The sequence below is a fragment of the Lygodium microphyllum genome, unplaced genomic scaffold, assembly GCF_053477565.2.
Source record: "Lygodium microphyllum isolate KBCC unplaced genomic scaffold, Lygodium_microphyllum_v1.1.10 scaffold_36, whole genome shotgun sequence".
Classification (NCBI taxonomy): domain Eukaryota; kingdom Viridiplantae; phylum Streptophyta; class Polypodiopsida; order Schizaeales; family Lygodiaceae; genus Lygodium; species Lygodium microphyllum.
In genome coordinates, this window is record NW_028229519.1 from 106,104 (window position 1) to 122,906 (window position 16,803).

The window sequence follows — 16,803 nt, forward strand, 5'->3', positions numbered from 1 at the left end:
TTATACCCTGTTCTGACTCCGTTGGTCCTTGCTATTCTTGCCTTTCAGCCTGCACATGAGTGTCATGATCATCATCAACATCCAATGCATCACCACTAGATGCATACCAACTGCTCATTTCATCAAAGATGACATCCTTGCTCACTCTGAACTTACATGTGATAGGGTTGTAACAGCGATACCCTTTTTGCTCTAAAGAGTATCTAATAAAGACACACTTTTCAGCCTTTGGATCCAGTTTCTTCCGCAACTCATCTGGCACATGAACATACGCAATGCAGCCAAATACTTTCAAGTGTGAAACATCAAGCTTCTTACCTGTAAAAAATTCTTCGGGGGTCATACCATGAACTGCAGCTGTGGGAGTTCTGTTCATAATATAAACAATAGTATGAACAGCCTCAGACCAAAAATGCTTAGGCATATTCTTTTCATCCATCAAGGCGCGTGCAACTTCTGCAATATGCCTGTTTTTCCTTTCTACAACCCCATTTTGCTGTGGGGTATACATGCATATGAACTGTCTCTTTATCCCATGAGACCTCAGAAAATCACTGAACTCATTTGAGAGGTACTCTCCCCCTCCATCTGACCTCAGGCACTTTACTTTCAAGCCTGTTTCTCTTTCAACTGCAGCCTTGAAAGTTCTAAAGTGCTCAAAAGCTTCACTCTTTTCCTTCATAAAATATACCCACAGCTTTCTAGAACAATCATCAATGAATGTGACAAAGTATGAACTACCTCCAAGAGATACATTTTGTGTAGGCCCCCAAATGTTTGTATGCACAACATCAAGGATATTTCTGCTTACATCTCTGTCATGTGAAAAGGGTTGTCTTGCCTGCTTACCAAACTGACATGCTTCACATACCTTCTAAAATTCTGCAACTTTAAATGTAGGCAAACCTATAACCAACCCTTTGGACTGCATTAATTTCAGCCTTTGTACATTTGCATGTCCAATGCGTTTGTGCCAAATTTCAATGTCTGCAACAACACCTTTTCCTTTGGCATACATAGCAGCATTCATAGTAGGAATTCCAGCATCTAGAGTGAACATACGTCCAACTCTACTTCCCTTTGCTACCAACCTGCACTTGTCATTGAAGTCTTCCACAAAGCAGCTCTTTGCATTAGATCTGACTTGCAACCCTTGCTCTACCATTTGACCGACTGACACCAAGTTCTTTGTAATAGATGGCACATGTAATACATCTGAAAGACTCTTTGTCTTACTATCATGCAAGGACAAGGGAACTTTTCCAATGTGTGAAATTGGGTGGCATGAGTCATCACCCGTTTGCACATAACCTACATTCTGCAAATCCTGCATCTCTCCAAACCATTCTGCATGGCTGGTCATATGATTGGATGCACCTGAATCAACATACCAAACATCTTCATGTGTTCCCTTTCGTGTAACAGCATTCAGCATATGCTGCATAACGAACAAACGTTCATTTTTTTCTTCATTCTGTCGTGAAGACGATGCATAGTTTCCTTGCTGCAACTTACCACTGCGGATATCATCTTTCTTAGCATAACATTGGGCTGCAATATGACCTGTTTTTCCACAGTAGTGGCACACAATACCAGAGTTGTTAGAACCTCTGTTCTGCCATCCACCTCTTCCTCTAAAGCTCCCCCTGCCTCTAAAGTTACCACGACCTCCTGAAACCTGCATATCGCCAAATTGTTGATTCAATCTGTTTTGCTGGTTGTCACTACCACGTCCTGTACCACGGCCTCTTGAAGAGAATGTGCCATGTCCCCTTCCTGAACTGGAGTAGAAAGCTTGGACCTATTCACCACTTCTTTCAGATGTCTCACTCTGCATGTTGATCTCTTCAGTGATCATAAGGGAGACCAACTCATCAAAATCTGGAAATGGCTTTCTGACATATACAGAAGTTACAAAAGACTTCCAAGCCTTTTCATTGTTAAGTCCACCCAAGGTAGACGACACCAAATCATCATCATCGGGCATTGCATCAATCGCTGCCAAAGCATCTGCAATGCTTCTTACCTTCAGTGCATACTCATTGATAGACATCTTCCCTTTCTTTAATGTATTCAACTCTTGCTTGAGTTGAATCTTTCGTGCCTTTGTATTTACAGAAAACATACTTTCAAGTATGGTCCAAGCTACATATGAATTCTCTACATTTCTAATGTGTTCCAGCATATTATTGTCAATTACTGCAGACAACCAATACATGACCTTTTTATCCTTTGCATTCCATTCCTTCCGTGCCTTTGTCTCTTTTGCAGTTGGAGGATCACTCATCTCCGGCTCTTTTTCTTCACCTGAAACAAACTTATAGAGGCCTTTTCCAATAAGGAAGTTCGTGACACGGAACTTCCATAGTTGTTCTTGTCGAGCTTCTCAATGATGGGGCTTCCATTGTTCTCTGCCATTATCAAAAAATTAATACCAACCGCAAGTAAATCTTCTGTAACCCTGGACCTGTAGTGCACAGCAATACACTAGACAGCCTTTTTAACTGTCTACTCAACAATACATGTAATCTGCAACCTGTTTGCAGATAAACCTTGTGTTTACTCACTGTAAACACCTTTGAACTTACAGATATGAAATCTGTAACCTGCGCACCCACTTTCAGTCAATACAGTCGAAGTCACAACGTACCCTGAAACTGCTGTCTGCAACCTTGCGGCTCTAAAATGGGCCCTGAAATGGCCTCAGATGCCCAAAAAAACTGCGGCAAGCCCTAAAGGGGTTTTCTGTAGAATACACAGCGCTCTTCGCGCACACCAAATCTCACTGCAATCTGAGATTTTTGCTCTGCCTTGCTTCCGGTGCCTCCACAGGCACTATCCAAGAGAAAGAGTTGAAGGATGGGAGAGCTTCTTACCCGTGGCTTGCTTGCTCGAACCTTGCTTCTTCTCCTTTGCTTCAACCTTCGAAATCAGCCTCTCTTAATGGCGTGGCTCTGATACCATGTCAAGTATCGCGTGGTGGAGGGGGTTGCTCAAGATGTTGCGCCGAACACACACAGAATGCACAAGGAGAAGCTCACTCAAGAGACAAGAAGAGAGATGGAGGCCAAAACGTTTTCTTGCTGATTTTTTCTTCTTCTTCCACACTCTTTACAATGTACACAAAGTATAGATAAGATACAACATAAAAGGAAAGTGGCCTACGAAGTCAAACAATGCATAACCGACTACACTAGTCGATTGGCGCTATAACTATGCCAGCTGTAAATAGGTGTAACAACCTGAATATAATAAGTAATGAGTCAGTGGCCATGTGAGAGTCACAATGACCACCGACGTGCTAAGTGTAGATGTGTGGACCCATCTAACCAGGCAGTCCATCACCAATGTCCGCATGTGTTGAGCTTGTCATTTCAACAGAAATTGGTTGCTGCACTCGCCCTAAATTTCCGTACTTGAAGTACACTTAAGGAAATTGAAAGCGTGATTGAGCACAAGTGCACACGGAAAGACACATTGAGTGGCCATAAATTGAGGACTGTATTAAATAATTGTAGAAACTCACCCATATAAACAACTCAAGGAACCCACCGGTAGGAGAGAACCGAATACATAGACAAACCATCAACGCCCAAAAGTAGGACCAAGCGAGGCACGCCGACAAAGTGGATTTGACAAGTTTACTAAACCTGATTGATAGCTTGGTGGAGCATGATAGCTTGAAAATGACAGAAGAAAGTTCAGACCGCAGATCTAACGAGGAATTTGACTTAGAAGCCTTTCCAGATGCTATTCAGTAGTAGCTGGTCAGGAGTTACGACACTCATGCTCAATATGAGCACTGTGGTAGAACAACAGATGCTATCATTCTACCACGAGAAAGGTGGCCCGCAAAGCATTGCAAATAATGGCTTAATAGAATAGGGATTAGTAGGCTAGGAGCCAAAGGCAAAGCATGGAGCTGCGAGAGATGCAACGGATGCTGAACTTGGCTGGCAGAAATCGAACGAACCATAAGAGAGCACTAGAAGGAGACTTAACGTTGAGTGAGCTTCTCATTAAGCGGCTGCTCGACAACACGGCTGCAGAGCAAAGTGCCACAGCCCTAGCGACATCACTGCTTGCAAGACTAGGAGCAAACCAAGGATCAAAGAGCCAACCTGAAATCCCTATTATTGCCAAGAAACTTGATAAGTACTAACCCCATGATGATCCATACAACTTTGTTGAGTAGTTCGAGCGAGTCTGCAAAGCCAACGGCCTTAATAACCTGACTCAACGCTCTCAAGCATTCGGGCTTTGCTTGGGCGACAAGGGTAGGACGTGGTATACAAGCTTAGATAACGCAGAACGAGCCAACTTTGATGGCCTCAAGGATCTCTTCATTAAGAAATTTTCCGAGCTCGGATACTCCAATAATCTACTAGTACGCTTGATGAATGTCAAGCAAAAAGAGAAGGAGGACATTCGTGATTACATGACCCATGTGTAGAGTCTCTTTAAGAGAATCTCTACTGGAGAGCGACCGATTGAAAGAGCAATATCAACTGTATTCATCAGCGGGATCCAAAACAAGGAGCTATGCAAGGCTTTGGCAGGCAACTCGAGCTTACAGCGAGACGTGCTAGCCAGGGTCTTTGAGAAATCCATCCAAGATGATGATCAGCTGAAGGAGCAGAGCTCCAGAAGCACGAATCTAGAAGAGACCAACTCACGAAGCTCAGAGAGAGCATCAGCCTCGAGTGAGCGATCAGCCCATCATCCCAGGATAAAGGGAAAACCACCGAAACGAATCATGACTTGACTGAAGTTAAGATGGAACTACCCAAGTTGCATGACATGTTGAGACGACCAACGTGCCCACACATCCAATGCATGTACTATGACGGAAACTACTTGTAGCTAAGTGTCAAGACCCTAGGTCAAGACCTTGCGCTAATTGCGGTAGGTTCGGTCATGACGTCGCGCATTGTAGATTGCCAAGGAGGCTTCCATACTCACAACCATATGGCCAGCCTTACCTAGCAAACAGGCCATAGCCATTTTCAGAAGGGGAGCCCCATTGGCCCTCCCTGCACCTAAGGATATTAAGCCGACTGTTCCTAGGATGGAAATAAATCCTACAGGCATTCCTAGACCGCCTGGGCCTTATGTAACCCATCCACCAAGTGACACTCCTGTCCATTATGTGGAAGAGCCGAATGAGGAGGAACCTTACATTTGCCCTTACGCCTCGCATGAGATGAGGGCACCACTGTCCTCATGGATTATCGCCATGTACCGATGATGGCATTAGGAAGAGGATGAGGTAAAGGCCTAGGAGAGCAGATGCACGATCCAATCACCTATTGGACTTGTGGTCACCCAGATCATGTCTAATCACGCTGCCCTGAAAGGGAGCAGCAAAACAGAGACAAGGCTGACCAAAGGTGTGCTGAGTGCGGAATCACCCATCTCTTCGAAGATTGCCCAAGGCGAAAGCCGTTGTCTAGCTCAGTCAACGAGCATCTGTCCCATTAGGGATGTTTGGTGTCGAGAACCATAATGGGGAGGCCACGCCTATCCCATTGCCGGTCATGACCCATGCCCAAATGAAGCAGGTCGCTATCTCTATGCCAGGACCTAGCAATCTCGATGCAGCCTCGATAGGGAAGAAGAGCCGTAGATGGAGGAGGAAGAGGTCGGAAGCTAAAATCGCACTAAAAACGGAGAGTACTACAAATCTGCCTGCTAGAAAGAAGGTTTCTAACGCAGAGGTAGAAACTTCAGCCCCTAAGATGGCCGAAATAGGAAGCGCTAAGGTAGGGGAATACTCGCATCCGAAGCGACAATTAGAGGCCATAGAAAAAGTGAAGGAATGGGTGTAGGAAGCCCAAGAACATCTAAAAGACACTGAGCCCATCATAGAGGACGAGATCGATGATCTCTCCAGCATAAGTTTGCCAACCTTGCCTCCACAACCAAAGTCAAGAGAAGCAATTGCACCACAAGCGGTGCCGCTAAGGCCAAGCCTTGATGCTGCTACAGGGCCACGGCTCAGTCACGGCCACTGGTTAGGATGATCCAGGTTAGAAGAGAGACGAACACCCAACGATCTCCTGGCCACGTTGGTGATTACCCCTATAACACTTAGCCTAGGGGATTTGCTTAGGCAGCATCCCACCCTATGGCAAGATCTTAAGCAGTGGGTTGAAGGGTCACAAGAGCAAGTCACAACAGACCCTCATGACCATGATGCAGAGACGCAAATACCGAGTTTGACGTTGCACTCTATGCCTAAGTCCTTGCACATCAATGCCTTCTGGGAAAGTTCCGAGATGCATGCGGTCTTACCGGTTTTAGCCCTAGGCGACACAACGAGGAAGGGAATCGTGGACACAGGGGCTGGGGTTAGTGTGCTTAGCCACACAGTGCTTTAGACTTGGGGAAACCCACCCGTTGAGATTGCTAGGTTTAATGTCACACTAGAAAACGGTATGAGAGTCAAGCCATTCGGGGTGCTTAAGAATTGGCCAATGAAGATCGCATGTGTCAAGTTCTCCGCTGACTTTATAGTCATGAAGGGAGTGGACTACGACATCTTATTAGGCCGCCCCTAGATGCGCAACGCTAGAGTCATCAAAGATTGGGGTAATGGCTTGATCTTCCTTGGCAATAGGACAGACATCGTGAGAGTGAAGATGGACACCTAGAAGACCCCACCGGTTGACTTAGATGCCATCTCTGCTATGCTCAAGGGTAATGCTCAGGTCAGAAGTCCTATGAGCCCTTGACCAAGTATATCCCATGCCCAGAGGACGAGGGAGATTGGATGCATGTCCTTGCTACAATCAACCTACCGTTCTCTGATCACGAAGCATATGAGCAAGCCATCAAAACAATCGGCAAGGCCAATGACATACCCTTCGTACCAGTCTGCATGATGATAGGAAGCCTTCATGGGAAACCGAAGCTCGTCAACTCTCAAGTCCCAACCAACAAAAGGGAACTCTAGGAGATACTGGAATACCTAACGGACAAGCTAGCTGGCAATCCAGTTGCAAATTTCAAACCACTCCAGGATCTCTTAGATGAATCCAAGTGGCAATGGACCAGAGTGCATGACTTAAACCTCATGTATAACTAGGCCCTGGTTCCTGACCAACGACCAGAGATATACCAAGCCCTAGGAGATGATGAGCAGTCTGATGAAGAGAATTCTAATGACGAATACGAAGACTGCCAATCCTTCAGTGATGAAAGTGAGGGTGAGCTAGATACCGTGGAATACGACATGGAAGGACAAGAAATAGAGCAAATACGAGCAGACTCCAAGCCGCAAAAAAAGAGTATCTTCAGGATGGAGTGAGGAGTCATGTGCGTGGAATGTGATCGTGCCTGGTTGGAACACGTAGGAGTCATAGACCTTGAGCAAGCAAGACTTGCCCAGCCAGGAATCACATCAGTGTTTAGGACTGAATCACCATCTGAACTGTGTCCACCAGGGGAATCAACCCCTTGACCTTTTCATGATCACGCCTTCTAGTGAAGACGGAGGGTTCGACTCTGAATCGGAGGTTAGTTTAGATAGTGATCCAGAAATCCCTAGGCCGCCCACAACCAGACGCACCAGGGGGGACCTACCTGTCCACCTGAGGTGTAGACGATTAAGGCATGAAAAGGCAAAACAACCCAGGGATACTCGAACGGAAGAATAGCGAAAACCGTAGGACCTCCCTAAAAAATTTACAAAATACAAAAAAGGGCATAGGGTGGTAGTTCTATTAGGTGCCAAACGTCAAGCACAGACAAGTGAACCAATTGAGGGACCATCGAAGGTCAAGGAGGTGGACCTAGTCCAGGAAGGGGAAACACCCCGACTAATCTTCATTAACGATGACTTGACTAATGAAGAAGAAACGAGTCTTGTCGCTCTCTTGTGAGAGTACATAGACGTGTTTGCCTAGTCCTTAGAAGAGTTTAAGGGGGTAGATCCGAGTGCCGTGACTCACAACATACCCATGACACCAGACGCAACGCCGGTCAAACAGTGATCGTACCCTATGAATCCAAAACATGCTCATGCTGTCAAGGAAAGATTGATAAGCTGATGAGAGTAGGATTCATTTACGAAATTAAGCACACATACTGGGTATCACCCATAGTCATCGTGATGAAGAAGAATGGAAAAATCCAAGTGTGCATCAATTACAAGAAGGTAAACGCTGCTACCAAGAGGGACAACTATCCGTTGTTGTACATTAAGAACATGCTTGAAAGAGTGGCAGGCAAGGAAGCCTATAGTTTTTAGGACAGCTTCTCAAGGTACAACCAGGTGCAAGTGCATCTTGCGAACAGACTGCCTTCGCCACTGAGTGAGGCGTCTTTGCTTACATAGTCATGCCCTTTGGGTTGACTAATGCCCCTGTCACTTTTGAATGCTTCATGTGCACCATTTTTAAGGACATGCTTTGCAAGAAGTTAGAAGCCTTTGTTGACAATCTCTGTGTCCACTCAACCAGGATCGAACACTTAGACAAACTCCGCGCAGTCTTTGAGTGGTGTCCCTTATATCGTCTCTCCTTGAACCCCTTAAAGTGCTAGTTTTGGATGAAGCACTGATGCATCCTAGGACATGTGGTGTCGAAGAACGGCATTGCCACTGACTTCTCAAAGGTCAGGGTCATTGTTGACCTTCCACCCCTAAACGACTACAAAGGAGTTCAATGCTTCCTAGGCCATACTAGATATTATCGGCGGTTTGTACTGAATTACGCGTTGATCGCCAGACCCTTGTACAAGCTGCTTATTGTCTTTGAATGGACTGAAGTATGCCAATGGGCATACGAAGAATTGAAGAAGGCTCTAACCACAACACCAATCCTACGAGCCCCAGATTGGACCATCACCTTCCACGTGCATATCAATGCTTCGAAGTTTGCAATGGGGGCAGTGTTGTGCCAACTTGGCAAACACAATTTAGACTATCCAGTGAGTTTTGCTAGCAGACAACTCACTGAGACGGAAATGAACTACTCGACAACGGAAAGAGAGGGATTAGCTATGGTATTCATAGTGAAGAAATTCTGGCACTATCTTTTGGCCACGCCCTTTATCTTCTTTGTGGACCATCAAGCCTTACTCTATCCAGTAAACAAACCTTGTGCTACAGGATGCATAGCTCGATGGCTCCTTCTTCTTTTAGAGTTTGACTTCTCCGTGGTGGTATGGAAGGGAAAACAGCATTACATGGCTGATCACATGTCACGCATTTCCACCAGAGAAGCCGCTAGACAAGGTGTTGTTGATGAACTGCCCGACGCCCATCTGTTTAACCTTTCCAATGAGAAAGACCTATTTAAGGCTGATCTAACGCTGTATTGGGCAGATGACATAGTCCAAGTGCTTGAGTACGGACTGCCTCACTGACGACTGATAGAAAAAGCCCGACTTAGGCGATTAATGCTTAAGATCTAGCCTATGACCTGATTACAGGACAACTCTATAGGCTGGGACAAGACGGATTTCTGCACAGATGCGTGTGCGAATATGAGATGTACGATGTGCTCTCAGAAGCGCACGATGGCATTGCCGGAGGGCACTTTAGCAGAGACACGACAGCACGAAAAGTGTTGCAGTCTCAACTGTGGTGGCCCATGCTTTTCCACAACACAGCACGATTTGTCAAGCACTGTGACAAGTGCCAACGGGACGAAGGTCCCAATTTGCAAGGATCAAATGGAATTAACCCCAGTTATTGCTTGATAACCCTTCAAAAAATGGGGAATTGATTTCATTGGACCCATCAGTCCTACGGCACGGTATTCGCAGGCCAAGTATATCATTGTGGCCACGTATTACCTCACTAAATGGGAAGAAGCACGAGCAACACGAAAAAATGATGCTAGAACGATGGCTAAGTTCTTATGGAAGGAGGTGATTTCATGATTCGACTGCCCCATAGAACTCGTCAGTGACTGAGGCACGCACTTCATCAATGAAGTGATCGCGCATCTCCTATCCACCTTCCTCATCATCCATCACAAATCCTCGCCATACTACCCTCAGGCAAATGGCCAGGCCGAATCAACGAATAAGATTCTTGTCAATGTCCTAACCAAGGTTGTCTCTGCTTCACGGAGCGACTGGGACAACAAGTTGATGGCAGCTCTGTGGGCTTACCAAATAGCTTATAAGACGGTTGTCGGTCAAACCCCCTTTAGGTTGACATATGGAACAGAAGCGATTCTACCATTAGAATTCTTCACTCCTAGCTTGAGAATAGCGCTTCAAGAACGATGGGAAGGGAAGAAGGCATGGACGCAATGCCTAGTTGAGCTCGAACGCCTCTCGGAGACTCGTCTTCTAGCCACCCATGCACTGATCTGTGAGAGAAAGCGCGACACAAGAGCTAGTTTGACCAACACGTCAAGCAGTGCGAGTTCGAATAGGGTGACTTAGTGCTCCTCTACTCAGTTAAGGGGCATAAGCAAAAAATTAAATTTAGAGGTCTTGGACCCTTCAAAGTTTATGCAATCAGCCAAACAGGCAATGTCAAACTTGAGACCCTAAATAATGAAGGAATAGGCTTCTTCAATGGCAGTCGTGTCAAGAAGTACTACCCTCCTACGCATCCTTTGCATGAGCCACCGATGTTAGAACTGCCTGTCAAAGTATGAGTAGCCACAATCACTGAAATCAACGACGAGGATGAGGAAGCCGTAGAACCCGCATACCTCTGTATCATGGTCACGACAACACAAACATGTGCTTTCAATGCCTTGATCGACGAGGGAGCAGACTTCAATGTCTTAACCCACGATCATTGAACTCAACTTGGCAAACCACAGCTTCAACCCACCACTACCAAATTAAGCCCATATGGGGCCCATTCCTATGCACTACTCAGCAAGTGCAAAGCAACCGTTTCTATCGAGTCTGAGACTGTTCCAATGATTTTTTACGTGTTTCCAAATGATAAAAACACAAGCACAGAGTCACTGCTAGGGCGAACCTTCAAAAAGCAGACCCAATGCACTGTTGACTATGCGTCGCAGCGCATGCACCTCACAATAGGCAATGTTAGCATTGTTACAACTTTCAGCAAGGGCTGCGCAACCTCATCTCGGGCCAAAGCCACTGATAAAAACATATGTTGTCAAGTCTAAGGAGGGGGGTAGTGAGTGGCCGCCACTCCCCGAGTTTCATAGGCCACAACCCATGGAAGCCAACACTAAGGCCCAACAGCCTCGCCTTCAATGGATACTTAAATAGCCACAACAACCACCTAGGACTCGACGCTCCCAACCCTCATAAGACCAGAAACTCTAAACCGAGGAGGCCCAAACGCAGTTACAGGAATAGATGTGTAATCCATCAAAGATGGGTCCCCAAGGCCCTCTTGCACGCACAAGGCTACTATGAGGGTAATGCTTGGCTATGGATACCTAAGGCCCACATGGCTAGAGGCACCACTCGTACGCCAATCTCAAGCTTGACCATCCTGAAAACTGTAGAACCTCAAAACCACAAGCCGTAGAGTTGCTCGGACCCGCAACCATCAAGTTCATCCACACACAAACCCAAGAGAGTTGCCCAAGCCTATCGACTCAAAGCGGCAATCGCCGCCACAAGAGTCATCACCCGCCAGAGTCGATCCGACTTTCCAAATCCATTCTGAAAGTAGCAGGCCGTCACTTGAGGCTGCTATGCCAACCCATCCTTCGTCCCAATGACCCCATCGCAAGCTCAAGAACACTCATCACCGCAACTTTTCGTCGCCAAAGGCTCAAGTCCTACCAAACCCCAACCACCCGCAGGCCTTAGGCTCTCCTGCGAGAGGAAATTATTTCTCTCCCTAGCAGTTGATTTAGCTTAAGAAACAGGGGATGACGTGGTGGATTGCATTAAGCGACTGGACACCACTTTTATGTCGCTTGCTCTGAGCTACAATCGCCTCGACTTAGGCCTATTGGATGAATCCTGTTGAGATATCGAGCTCCACTTGTGATATGCCAGGGTGACCATTGTGCATTTATGTCACCGACTTGTCAGTTGCAGATGTGGTTGGTACACCGCCCATGAATAATAGCTAGATGACAGCTATCCTTATCTACTTTAGTTCATGGCTCAGCTAGTATGCCACCTTAGTTAGTTGAGTTTGGTTTGAGACCCATATATAGGGTTTTTCTATTTCTATGTACTAGAGTTCTTTTTTACTTACACAACTAAGAAGAGAAAAACTGTTTTCAGCCTCCACGTGTGTGTGTATTCCCCCATTGTGCAAGCAAGAAAGCTACAAGTGAGACTCCTTCCTTCTCTCCCACAATCTTGACATTGTATTACAGCCTTGTTCGTAGTAAGGAGCTCAAGAAAGCAAACCAAGTTCACGGTGTTCTGGTAAGAGGACTAGTGTTGCTTTCATTTTTCTATTTTGGGAGCAAGTCTTTGTAGGTAGCACAGCCGGAAAGTGCAAGAGTGCATTGTCTCAGATTGAGACACCCTTCGCGGTGTAGCGAGAGTGCATTGTCTCAGATTTGAGGCCATTTCGGGGCCTGTTTTGGAGGCGGAAGTTTTCTGCACGCACTCAAGAAGAGGCCCTATTTTATGCTGTGCAACCACTGTTCTACAGATCGGTGAAAAGTTACTATAGAAATTGAACCCTATGCCTATGCGTAGAGACATTGGGAGTTACAAAATCATCCTTGTTGCCTGTTGATGCAAAATCGTCACTAGGAAGTGACTGTGTGGTCAAATAACACTTTCGTCAGTTTTGCAGATTTTCCCTTGTGAGATTGAAGCTGTGTTCTTTACAGCGACAGAATTTTTTGCAGTGTTTTGTAATGGCGTCTGATTCTCTTTCACAGATTGTCACTGAAAAGCTTGACAAGAACAACTTCCAAGCATGGAAGTTTAGAATGAAGAATTTCCTTATGGGAAAAGGATATTGGGAATTCGTGCAGGAAATGAAGAAGAACCAATTATTCTTGATGTTCCCAATCAACAGCAAATGCATGCATTTAAAGCATGGCATGAGAGAGCCAGGAAAGTTATGTACTAGCTGTCTATCAGCATTTCAAACTCTATGATTATGCATATTCAAGATGCAAGTATGCCAAAGGAGGCATGGGATACTTAGTAAAAAATGTATAGCACAAATACGCAAGCCAGGAAAATGTAGCTCAAGCAAGAGTTGCACAATGTGCAAAGAGAAAGTATGAGCATCAATGACTACCACATGAAGGTGAAGAAGGTTGCAGATACACTTGCTTCCATTGGGTCGCTAGTGGAAGATGATGATTTAGTTTCTGTGACCTTGAATGGTCTACGAAAGGATTATGCATAGTTCCAAAACATCCATTTTCGTCCGTGAAAGATTTTTTGATTTTGAGGAGTTGATTGCTCTTCTAATTTCTGAGGAACAGAGAAATGGTGGTGCATCTTCTTCAGGAGGAACTTCAAAAGAAGCTGTATTCTACTCAAATACTGGAAGAGGTAGAGGCAGAGGTAGAGGAGGCTGATCTGGAGGCTGTGGTAGAAATCAGAATATACAGCAAACTCAAGAAAACCAGTCCTATGGAGGAGGACGTAGTAACTCTAGAGGCAGGGGGAGCCAACGAGTTCGTGGTGGATGGCAAAGAGGCCAAAATGCAAACAGCAATGTTGAATGCTACTACTATGGTGAAATGGGGCATATGTCTAAAGACTGCTATAAAAAGAAAAATGACATCATGAATGAAAAATTGCAACAACGGAATTATGCATCTTCTAGTAGACAGGGTGATGACAGAAATGAGCATTTATTTATGTTGCAACACATGACCAATTCTGTGACAAGTGCATAAGAAAGCAACGATGTGTGGTATGTTGACTCAGGTGCATCAAAACACATGACATGTCATGCAGAATGGATGCAGGACGCAAGGAAAATGGAAAAACCAGGATTTGTGGAGACTGGTAATGATACTGCACATCCTATTGTGCAGATTGGAAAAATTCATTTGTCTATGCAGGATGGGAAAAGGAAATACCTGTCGGATGTATTTCATGTCCCGAATATCACCAAGAACCTAGTTTCTGTTGGTCAAATGGTTGAGCAGGGCTTGCAGGTCAGATTTAATTCTCATGGATGCTTTGTTGAGGATATGAAACTTAAAGGTCACTTGATAGCAAAAGGAAAGAAGAAGGGCATAATGTTTACGTTGGATGCAGACATGCCTTAATTGAGTACAGCAATGTTTGCACATGGAACCGGTATAGTTGCAGATATTGATATCTGGCATAAACCCATTGGCCTTGTTAATGTACATCCACTTAAATCAATGCAAGCCCAAAATATTGTTGCAGGATTGCCTAAATTCAAGGTTGTAGAAATGCAAAAGGTATGTGAAGCCTATCAATTTGGAAAACAGGCAAGGAAACAATTTCCTAGACATGTTCAAGAGAGTAAGAAGCCATTGGAATTAATCCACTCTGATGTGTGGACTACTAAAGCTGCATCTCTTGGAGGCTATCATTATTTTGTCACTTTTATTGGCAGCACTTTCATGTCGGGTTCACCAGAAATGTCATAGAGTTCACGCAAGGGCTGCAGAACACGGGGTTCTAGATGTAGCAATGGAAGAGACTACCAAGAAGAAAATTTGAATTGTTGATGTCAAAATACATTATATTTCAGGTCAAGTGAGTTACATGAAACTCAGAATGATAATGGTCAGAATGAGCATAGTAATCTGCTTTATCAAAACCACACAACCATACACTTGATAAGTCCCTCCTTTTTGTCTCACAAAAATCTGATTTATTTTCTCTTTAGCTATTGCATGTGATCTTCTATCATAATTATGGCAAGACCTCTGAAGAGTACAGTATGCTCTTAATCGCTTCCAGTAATGACAGCAGTCCAGTGATGTGTTTTAGGATTTTCAGAATAAACCAGAACCAGTAGCTAGCACTCTGCCAAGAAGACAAAGCCAGTTGTTCCTAGCATAAAAAAATTATCTAGCCAACATGGTCCAATCATGGAAAACACTGCTCTTGATTGAACCGATTAAATGGCAGAAATCCCACTGAATGTCATAAAGTGAATCGGTAATTGAAGACCAAGTTGTAGCCTTAGTGCAAATAAGTAAACATGCAAACACCTTGAGAAAGCCTGTTCTGCGAAGCTACTGTGGAGCTTAAAGCACCGTCAAAAGCATCAAACTTTCTTCCTTAGCAGCGCAAGCAGCAACATTGTTGTCTTCTCTCCTTCTACCAATGTTCAAGGCTGACTGAATGAAGGCATGCACTGGTTGGTTGATTAATTCTCCCACTGGTGGACAGTGTGTTGTCGGCTTTAGGACATGACATAGTTCCACCCACAGTATTGTCTAGTTTGCACATTTAGCATCACATCAGACCACGAAAGATCTGCCTACGGTGCCTTCTCTCTGCACTATCTTAATCACTGTAATACAATCCCCATAACAAGACATCTGAGTGATGCAATACAATCCTTATGGACTCATAACTTTTCCAGACTCCCAAACTCTTCTCCCGTACACGCACATTGAAAGCTTAAGTTTCTGGAAAGAGTGAAGTTCTGACAGCCGAGGACGAAGGGAACATGTAAAAGTCCGGGTTGAGAGCTCGAGAGATGCCGTGGATGACGACGTGTTCATCGAAGTAAAGGTCAGGGGCGACGATGGTCTGCTGGTCAACAGAAACATGGGCAGAGCAAGGAAGATCTAGCCGTGGGACTTCCCATAGGGCTGGAGAAGCCGAACGTACAGGAAGAGCTCGAGGACGCCATCTCTATCAGTGCTATTCTGTACAGAGAGATGACGCAGACGCAATAGCGTAGCCGCAGACGAAAAATTGAATCGACCTTCTCTTCATCTTCATTTCTTTAACACAGAGAGCTTGATCAGTCAAATTTTTACATGAGAGTCTCTGTTAAGACATTATTTGCATCACCGATCAGCTTCTGGAATTGAAGAAGAGGTTACTGTCCGAAACAAAATTTTGCCGAATCCTTAAGGAAGATAAAGCTTTACAGCAGTGCCAGTGTTGTCGATTCTTTTATCAAAAAAATTCAAGTCTAGTCTCCTCTCGCTGACGATTTAACACAAGCATTAGGATGATCACATGATCATGATTAATCTTGAATCTCGTCCCTCTTGACACAATTGAACATCAGTGCTGAAAAAAGGATGCGAAAATCCTTAGGAGATAATGTACGAAGGAGACGGTGGAGGAGCTGTAGGCGACGACATCCACCAGAACCACCATCCGACACCAGTAACTCCTGTCCATGCCAAAAGCAACCTATCTTGCTCTCTGCCTCTGAGTATGTCCTCCCAGCATGCTCTCCCCTTAACCCGTTAATTCTGGCCATTCCCAAAACAACCTGTTTTTCTCCCTCCAAAAGCAGTTTAAAACCCAAATATAGGTTTTCCCTCTTCCTCCTTTTACACCTTTAGCTTTAACGCTAATCTCCAATTCTGCCCATGTAAAGCATAACCTGTGATAAGGGCATTCCAAGTTATTGCATTCCAGAAAAGAAGCTCATCCAACACTCCCTGTGCTTTGCCAAATGCACCACACTTGGCATACATATCCACCACAGCAGTCCCAAGTGCTGTACATACCCAGCAATAAGTGCATTCCAAGAGTCTACATCTCGACAAGGGAACCCGTTCAGCACTCCTTGAACTTTTCCCATTACACTTGATATTCCTGAATTTACTCCTTTGTCTTCATAGCTTAAATGTCAGCTTCTATAAAGCTTCCTTTGATTCCACGGTATCCTGCACTTTTCTTCAAGTTCATCATTAAAATTATCAGCTGGATAATGTCCTTTGGCATCAATTTTTCATGTTT